This window comes from Anneissia japonica, unplaced genomic scaffold, assembly GCF_011630105.1.
Source record: "Anneissia japonica isolate Jap-2015-1 unplaced genomic scaffold, ASM1163010v1 scaffold275_len1219475_cov178, whole genome shotgun sequence".
In the NCBI taxonomy this organism is placed as follows: Eukaryota; Metazoa; Echinodermata; class Crinoidea; order Comatulida; family Comatulidae; genus Anneissia; species Anneissia japonica.
In genome coordinates, this window is record NW_022752912.1 from 649,412 (window position 1) to 659,796 (window position 10,385).

General features: G+C 36.9%; 1 protein-coding gene across 1 annotated transcript in view; it reads right to left on the minus strand.

The window, feature by feature from the left end:
• LOC117122410 overlaps nt 1-468 on the minus strand; it is a 7,508-nt gene extending 7,040 nt beyond the window's left edge. Inside the window, exon 1 of the mRNA XM_033267965.1 lies at nt 253-468. The gene's annotated coding sequence lies outside the window, so the exon portion shown is untranslated. The remainder of the gene's footprint in view (nt 1-252) is intronic.
• Between the last annotated feature and the right edge of the window lie 9,917 nt (nt 469-10,385).

Consider the following 10,385-nt stretch of genomic DNA (forward strand, 5'->3'; position numbering starts at 1 on the left):
TATATAATATGCGTACATGTAAACCTAAATGCAGTGAGAATGTCAATGCAGTGAGAATGATTTCAGTACATTAGTTTACTGTTGCAAATAATTAATAGCTATCTGTGTACAGGCTAATTAAAAGTTCGTCAAACAAACAACCCTCGTGTGCTACAAATATTAAAAGTTTAGCAAAAGGATTTTTTACGGAAATTAAATTTGTTACGCTTTATACTTTTATTAACAGGCCTATAAGAAGAATGATGGACTTACCTCAATGTGGATTGATAGGCTTGTAGAGTAGGCATATACCTGTAGCTCGCGTTGCCTTCATCTCCACAGTGTTTGACTGATAATAACAGATCACCATATGTTACTAACATATCACTCGACACGATCCATTCCTCTGATGTCATTCGAATTACATTAGTTAGTCGTCAGCAGACGATTTGGCATTGCGCGCTAGTCATAATCGGCGGTACAGTATAACTGGACGCTAGCATCGTTATAGTGTTTACGTAGGCGATTTACTGCTTATATAAGTTGTTTAACCTTTCATCTTAGACAATTTCTGAATTTTAAAATTTAAAGCTCAGCAGCCGCTGTGAGTTTGTTTAGCCGATCTGCTTCCATTCGGCTATGTCCTAGTTAAGCTACTTGCTCTAATTATTCCTAATTGTTTAGGGAGAGAATTAAGGCCACTGATCTCTGATTTTATTTTTATAGATTAATAAAATTTCCATATAGTGGTCAATCGTCTCGCGTTCTCTCTTGTCTCCTTGGCTTATCATTGATGAGGTAATTAGCATAGATAGTATATGAAGCGCATCTTATGTTTGTCTGTTTATCTGTCAATCGTAGGGCCTACGAAACCAGAGGCGATTTTTTTTTAAAGTAAGAAAGAAAGAAAAAGAAAAAAATTATCGCCTAAAACGCATCAGAGGTTATTTTCGGGCTTCTAGAAGATAAAAATTTCGCGGGGGCATGCCCCCTAGAGTAGTATTATTTCGATCAGCCCCACTTTCGGCCCCCCACCCACTTTTTACATCTCTGGATCCGCCCCTGAAAACGATTCATCCGGGCAAATTATTCCTGCCCCCTGCGTTATTGCTCGTCAGTAATATAATTCTAAACGATATAATTCCAACTTTCATCATCAATGTTTATCAACTTTCGATAGGAAATATATTGTTACCCGTCAGTGCGTTGATTCTGCTAGCGTGGTTAGGCTTACATCATGGAGGTATTATTATACCTCCATGCTTACATGACGGAGCTTACTTCCATTGATTCGTAAAATACGCCATCCGCGTTATAGTTATGATGGACCCTTTTTTATAACCACTCTCGAACTTTCGTGATTATAGTACTTTGAAAAATGACACAAGAAAATGGAAAATGTGTACAATGATGAGACGATTTATTGTCAATGATATTCTGTTTTCAATTCTATTAAAATCCGAATTGAAAGGAAATAATGAAGGGATAGATATAGATATAAGGCATATACATGTGTGGATTCAATGCATCTTTTAAAAGGATAGGTGTTTAGGAGTAGTTATTCAGTTAGTATTTGCACACATCTTTATGAAGCGGTAGTTCCTATCAGTTGTTTGTTTCGATTACAGTAGATGCTGTCTTCGAATGTTTTGTTGACAATTTGACGAGGATGCGGTCCATTCGCTACCGTAATTCTGACTTTACTTCTATTCAGTTCAAGTTTGTTTTCAAGCAACATTTTTTCCAATAAGTCTCCATACTCTTTAGCTAGGGTTAAAGACAAAATTGATGAGTATTGGTTCGTATATTAATAATCACATTATTATTATTATTAATAATAACAGTAAACTGAGAATATTGTAGCGTTTCGTCCAAAGTCAAAAGAAAGAGTCATCAACTAAAAAGTTAGATTCACACTCGGTTACAATCATTATTATTATTATTTATTTATTTAGGCACACAATACATGTGCCAAGGATTGTCAATAGCGAATATATCACTGTCCTACTTGTAGGTGACAATCCCTTACACAAGACAAACATACACACACGATGCTTTACACAAACTAAATCTTAATATGAGATTTAGGGAGTGGAGTTGTTTTGGTCGTGAGAAAAAATCCTGCAACACTGACAGGAATTGAACCCATGACCCTGGGATTGGAAGGCAGGCATCTTAACCACCAAGCTATTCAACTCAACTACAAATCAAAAACAGGATGAGCACACAATACAATGACAGTATATCATTTCGTAAAATTTCTTCGAATTAATAATAATAATAATGTTCAGTTATTTATATAGCGCTTTTCTTTGCAGATACGAAGAGCTTCTGATTGATGGTAGGATTTAAATATAAAAATGGATATTACACATTATTGTCAGTACTAGTTGTTTTGATTTGTTATTGTTAATATTTTGGAGGCCTCTTTTCGAAGACTATTCAATAATATTCTTTGTCAAGCTCGGGTAAGTTGAGGTGGTGCTGTTGGTCATAGATATACTTACACTCAAAGAATCTATCCCGGTGATCAATACTAAAAGGGTTGATTGAAACATTTTGATCTCTCCTATGTCCCAATATTGTAGTTTTCTTGTGTCCATGCGCTATCAGGTACTAAAAAGTATAAAAGGTACAATATGTTCAATTCAATATAAAGTTTATTTCCACATCATCAATACAAAATACATAGACGGATAAATACATAAGGAAAAAAAAAACAATAATTGATAAGAATGTAAGCCCATCAGAACATTTGAATAAAGTGGAAAAAGGGTCGCCACAGCAAGCAAGCTTTATAAAGGGCGCCCATTGATTATGAAATAAAATTAACAACTATATCACAAAAAAATAAATTTTATAAATAAAGTAACAAGTCAATAGTCATTGAAAATTCTGAAGAAAAGTTAAATATGATTACATACAGCACAATTATTTATACATAGGTTTGCATTACACTTATAGTTTTCATAGTAATGGTTATTTAAATTTCTTTTGAATTTAAGTACTATTACTGAGTCTTAATTCTACATTGATACCGTTCCAGATTTTAGACCCTATATATGTTAAGCCCTTTTGTCCAATATTTGTGTTCTTTTTTGTTATACACAAGTTATCTTTATTTCTTGTACCATATCTGTGTACAGAGCCATAAGTCTGAAAAAATATATTAAAAGACACTGGTACTTGTCCCATGAAGTACTTATACATAAATATTGAAATATTCTTCTTATAAATGTCATACACTGTGAGAGAATTTGTTTTGATGAATAAAGGCAAGGATGGATGCTGATAATGGGCGTTGCATACAATTCTTAAAGCTTTTTTTTGTCGGTTTATATTTGTAGAGTCAGTGGTACCCCATGTTTGTATGCAATATGTTATAACTGGGAGAATTAACGAGTTGTATATAGTCAATAAAATTTTTTGCGGCAAAAATGTCTTGAGTCTATTTAGAGATCCTATCATAATAGAGATTTTGTTAGCTATATAATTTACATGGTGTGCGAAAGTTAAACATTTGTCAAGTTCTACTCCTAGAAATGTGATGAAATCTACACATTCTATTGTTGTTTATAGATAACTTATTATTACCTATGTCAACTGGTTTATTTTTACCTCTGAAAATTATATATTTTGTCTTTGAGACATTGATAATTAGTTTATTGGCAAAGAACCATGAGCTTAAGTGAGCGAGCTCTCTATTCATAATAGTAAACGCCATATTTACATTTTCATGTTGCAGAAATACATTCGTATCATCTGCAAACATAATGTCAGATCTGTTACAAACATCAGGCATATCATTTACATACAACAAGAAAAGCAGAGGCCCTAAAATCGAGCCATGTGGCACTCCATATAAGATTTCTCTGTACTCAGATTTTTGCCCTTTAATATTTACATATTGTTTTCTTTTATACAGATAACTTACGAACCAGTCAAAGACAAGTCCTCTTATACCATAATACCTAAGTTTATTAAGTAGTATTTGATGATTAATTAAATCAAATGCTTTTGATAAATCTAAAAAGACTCCTACTACAAACATTCTATTGTCAATTGCATTTGTGATTTTTTCTAATACTTGGAGTAGGGCATGTTCAGTAGAGTGACCCTCTCTGAAGCCATATTGCATCTTGCTAAGTAAATCATGCTTATGTATAAATGATAATGTCTGGTCATACACGACCCTCTCAGATATTTTTGATAAGCATGGTAAAATAGATATTGGTCGATAATTGCTGATATTCTCTTTATCCCCCTTTTTATGTTGAAGACCCAGTGGCGAATTCCAGGAATTCGTTTAGAGGTTGGGGGGGGGGGCGCAAATTAAGGGATTTTCACAGATAAAGGATCTAGACCACGAGAGTAAGAAATTGTGTGATTACTATGGGCCTCTAGATGGCCTGAAATGGCACTCTACTACTTAAATTTGAATATTATTGTTTATTTTCTCTTTTTAAAATAATTTTGGAATAGGGGATGGTGGTCGGCTGCCCCCCTCCCCTTGAATGCGCTACTGAGACCTGAGACAGACGACGACACTTTGTACCGTATTCCATAAGCGTGCTCTCCACAAATAATATGATTTTGTCAAAATATGAATTAATAGCCTACTCATCCTTTACTCCCACAATGCGTTGCGCACTTACGGACTTGCGGACCCGGGACGCGGATGCATATTGGCTTCATTGAAGTGAGAGTTGATTCTTTGGATTATTCATTCAAAGACACTAAATACAAAGTTACCTTCCTATAGTTGATTGGTATCTGAAGCCCTGCATCTGGCTTTCTGGTGATATAGGAAGCTGTTGAACAGACGCTCTGTCTGAAGGCGCGCTTTCGGAGCCTCTCTGCAGTAGCTGAGACCTTCTCGTCGCAGACAAACCCTGGCTTTAACTCATTAAAATCACGGACTGTTTCCAGTTCGTCTACTTCTTCGTAGAGTAGCGATGTGGCACTTGTAGGCCATTGTCTGCACTGTGGAGATACATTGTCCATGGTAACGTCACTATATGCAACCCAGTCTATGACTCTGTGCACCTTGCCTGTTCCCGTTATACTTTCCAGTATCAATTTATGAGATCGAATAGCTTCATTCATACTAATATTGTCACACGATGGTCTGTAGGCCAATGATCGAAGTCGGTATCGTACACCATTTTGTTTCCCAGAGTCCTGGCAACATGAACATTGGTTCTGATATTGTTGTAGGTTTAGAGCCTCTTGTTCGTGATTCGTGTTGATATGAGTGTTGGTATCATTTATGTCATTAGCCTTAGGTGGTTCAGACGCATTTCGACTATCTTGATCAAACACTTGATCTTCTTGGATTCGGCTGCAATCGTAAGTTGATTCCATTCCTTCTGCTACTAATTTTTGAGCAGGTCTGTCGCTAATTAATTTCGTTGATGCTTTCCCAGCAGATAGGCTTATAGGAACTTGCGTTAGAGGCGAATTCCGTTCCCGCCTTCGTCCTTTTGGTGAGCTCATGATGAATGAAGATTGTGGGTTGGATTTTGTTAGTTGACAGTTGATTTGGTTGAAGTCTAGTGAGCGAACAGTTGCAACGGCGCTGTGAGGTGAATGTAACAATGGCAGTTTGTGTTTTAAATGAATTCCACTATCATCGCCCCATTGGTTGGGTCTGCAACACGTTACGTCGTTAGGTTCTGGTAGGGATGCATTTGGTATACCACTGAACTTGGCATTTTTCCTGTGCTTGTTTTCAGAGTCATTGTTACTAGAAAGTATTTCTTTTGTCTGTGACGTGCTAGATTGTGAACGGTGTTTGACGTCGTGATGTGATGATGTTACGACCGAGTAGTCCTTGTTGGCAATGCTTTCAAGAATGTGACAGGTGTCAGTGACATCTAACTTGCCACCATCGATATTCTTTCGAGGTAAAGTGTCAGGTTGATTGGAAAACATTTCTATTGTGAGGGACGTACTAGTGAGGGATGATGTTGCGTCAAAGCAGCTCTCTTCAAAATTTTCTTCCGAATCATTGACATCAAACATACCCCCTTTGATGCTCTTATTTGATGAGGTATTGAGTTCCGTGGTGCTTTCAGAATAGATGACTAACTGGGGTTTAGTTATCGTATTCCAAAATTCAGAACGTTTCATCTTTTTACGCTGTTTGCATCGAAGTGATCGCTCTCGTTCTTTGTCGTCTGAAGATGTTGGTTCATCTAGCCATTGAAATGTCCTTAGTCGTGGGCGTTGTGATTGTCTCCAGTTGCCATGGTTGCCAGTAGCGTCATTATCCTCTTGGAGATTATCCTCTAGATCGACACGTGACTTTTGTGCAATAGGCCTATTAGATTGTGTACACTGACATTCTGTATCTCTAAGATTAGTAGGACTAATTTGTTGGGCAGTTGCTGTAGTGGTTGTTGTTAGACTGGTAGTTGTTGTTCTGTTCCGAAAACGTTGAAAAAATGTTCGTATCCGGCGAAATGGTGTTAGAAGCACGCGAAATAAACCTCGTCTATGCTGGTCGTCGTGATCATTATTGTTGTTTAAATTCAGACGGTGTATTTTGTCGTTATCGTCATCTGTTGGTGCAGAAATGCATATATTGTGAAGATATTCTTTTTGAGGGAAGTGGCGGGGGAAGTGGTCAATAGAGATGTTTACTTGTAATCTGGAGCAAGGTCCTTCATTGTCAGGCTGAACATGTTCATATGACGAGATATTGTAAGGGTCTGCGACAAGACCTACTGCACTTAAAGAGCAGCAATTTATCTCACAAGGAGGGGTGGCGCCAGTTTGCCCGGGGGGGGGGGGGGGGGGCGATGCCCCGACGAGGGGTCAGATTCCCCGACGAAAGCAAAGTAGGTGTGGTCCAATTTCGATGAAAAGGCTCCGAAAGTGGTCCAGGGGGCGAAGGCCACGAAAATTTGGCAATTTAGGGGTTACAAAGGCTTATTTAATCGATTTTAGAGTCTACTAATATGTAGAAAATACATAGAGTTTTTTTCTCCCCGACGAAGTGTGCTTTTTCTCCCCGATGTGGGGGCCCTGGCCCCCCGGCCCCCGCTGGCGCCACCCCTACTCACAAGGAATAAAAGTACTGGCCCTCTTGCCCAGGATCCGTGTGTACTTCTTACCCACGTAACCGAGTTGAATTTGTTTAGCTTTTGAGCGTTGAATCTTGACAATGGTGGCGCGATTTGTGTTCCCATCTGTCACTGGAGTATTAGTGCACAAGCCTTCGTGGAAGAGGTGGTAAATTGTGATAATGATGGCAAATACGAGGTCCGACGGCAGGTCATGCTCGGTCTGTGCAACTAGGACTTCTTCCGTCTTGAGATCTCTGTTTAGACCTGTAACAATATTCTATAGTTGAATTAAATGAATTTTCAGAAGTCGTACGACTACAGTATTCTGTCCTGTAAATGAGTTGGCCAGTATTAAATGGTGTAAACACCTCGCCTATCATTATTACCCGTATTCGTAAGTGAAACTTTTATGAAAATTATAGGGCATAAGTCATATCACAAAATGAAAAAAAAGAAACTCGCGTTAAAAGTAGCGGTACCGTTGTGAGAGGCTGTACCGTTGTGAGAGGTTGAACACTCCAACTGCTTTTTGTTTATACGAATAAAAAAATTATCAGTATTAGGTGGCACTATGCTTTTTAATCTTTGTCATCATTATCAACATCGTCATCATCATTTTTGTTAATGTTATTGTCGTTATTAGACCTCTATTGGCAGTACTGTATTATTGTTAATGCTATATAAGGCTTCAAACATGTCCTACCTGGAAGAGGAAGGGTGACAGTCAACGTAACCATAAAGCAAATGGTTACTATGGAGATCACCGTAGTGCTAAACGATATCATCGTAACGCTCCATAAAACCTATATATAAAAATACGATGACGATTGATATTTGGCTCATCACAACAAGTGACGAAAGTCCTTATAATTTTTTTCCTCATTTTTTGTTGGTGAAACCACCTTTATTCATAATTTCACATTTATCACAGGGTTTTAACATAATATCATTATTTTCAGTACAGTTTTTTTTTTCTCTTTTCACAATATTTCCTTAAACATGTCAATATACACAATATACAATTTTTGAATTTGTTTTATGTTGATAACAGTGAGTCTGCTGTATGTATTTTCAGTGTCCAATATATAGATTTTTAATGTCTACAATAGTATTTAGATTAATTTTAACATCTTATCCTCTAATTGTAAATTCTGATTCTAAACTCATAAGATTATGATATTTACCATATATGAATTATTAATACCTGTACATATCTTCGCTATTATTATTATATTATTGTATCGCTAATAAATACACTGTACAGGATAACTAGGCCGTCTTTTGCTTTCGCCAACTTTCATAAATGCGCATTGGCGGCGTAAAGAAACATACTTTTCGTGACTCATGTGGTGTGCACAATCCAGAGCACATTACTGACTTTGTTCTCTTTTATCACTGAAAATTTGTATCAAAAATATAGCAAAGATAGTTTTGATAATAGGCCTAGAATAGGTGTTAAAAAAATGACATACCTTTTCATAAGGTGTGCATTATTAATACACTCAGTAGTGGATAGACCTACCTAGAATGTGTACTTGCACTTCTTATCGGTGAGGATGCGAACAGTCATGTTATGGAAACGCGAATATTATGTCCAAGAAAGCATTGCTATGGTTATTTCATGCGCGTAGAACGCACATATATATTCAAAGGCGAATGTCAGATCCCTTGGTCAGATCAGATTGCCCCATGATCGCCCACAGACGGTCGCCGGCAGACCATTAGTCGAAGGAGCTTTCCCCGATCTGTCCACTTACAATCAATTCGTGAACTGTGAATTCGCTGACAGTTTATTTTTTTCTTTTTTTTTTCGTGGATATAGGCGTTGATTTGTAGAGCTGAATTCCCTTGTTTTATTGCAAAATTATGATGGAATGTCAAATAGCCTAGTTAGCCGATACGTTTCATGGCCGAAAGGACAGGGACCTGAGATATGTCACAATTGCGAAAGTTTTGACATTAAAAATCGATCTGTATTTCAAACTAAGATATCTCTATTTTAAACTAAGATAGGCCTATCTCTATTTGCGATTAAATGACAACTCTGCTCGCCAAACCATACTTGACTTTCAAACTCGTACTTAACGCCGATCTTGAAAGTTGATGCTGGTTTCCTTCCATATTAATATTTCAACCATATTTAACTAGAAACGTGCTGACGGCAAAATTCCTGATTTGGATTGCCTTTGAGTATCGGCGTTTGAGCTGCCGGCGAAAAGTATCAATCAAATACTGTACTTACCGTGTACTCAGACAAATTCTGCCAACGAAACGTCTGTACAGGCAGATTTTCTATTGATATAATCAATATTATTAATATTGGTATTTTTTAATTAATAAAATTGTTACTCAGTTATTTTTTCTATGTTTAATGTTTCATGATAATTTTCGTCTAAATTTTAAAGCCCATTTCTACGGATCTCTTTCCCGGTAGTATTGAAGGGTCAGCTGCATTCAATAGAAAACAAGTAATACTATACAGTTAGTTCACACCACTCAGCATGGGACAACAGTATTTTGTTGTGTAACAAATGGGATCTTGATTTTCCGACAAATATTGGCAGAATATGGAACATATCACCATATAAGGCGTAAACTTATAATCATTACAAAATTAGATAAAACAATATTTTAGGATAAAGTTAAGAAACTACGCCTACGTGCAGAGATCAACGAGGCCTGTGCTAATAGATCTAACGTTGCTTAACGTGACCATAAACATACAGATACAGGTATGCCTTTTCCCATTTTGATGTAGTTATGACAATTTAACACAAAATTCAAAAAAATTAAAACAGGAACAAGAAGCATCAACTCCAAAACCTCGGTTTCATCTGTCGTCCGGCGCCAAATCATTATGATACCTTTAGCCTTTATGAAGTCGAAGAATGATCTTTAAATTAATAATTCTTGATGATACGAAGAGAAACGGACTTGGTTGTACGGTACAGGAAAACATATTCCAACAATTGAGGAACACAATTACTATTAAACCGAACACCTAAAAATAGACGTAATTTGTATCATTAAATTATCTTATATCCATCGTTATTTTATTATACGTCATGTCTTTGTTCGGCAAATAATATTTTCCATACCATACTGCATTATAATCGATATTACAGAGAGTTAAAGTTAAACGTTACCGTAATTGCTCGAATAAGCGCCGCAACGCTTATAAAATTTGTGGAGGCTTCAGTGCGGCGCTTATTGGTCTGTGATCCGTAATGCATCCGTGGTCTAAACAGTATGACGCTCGCCGAGATGTCTGGCGACAGATTGCGGGTTCTATTCTCTGAGACTCCATTTGGTTTTTATATATGTGTGGGTGTATAT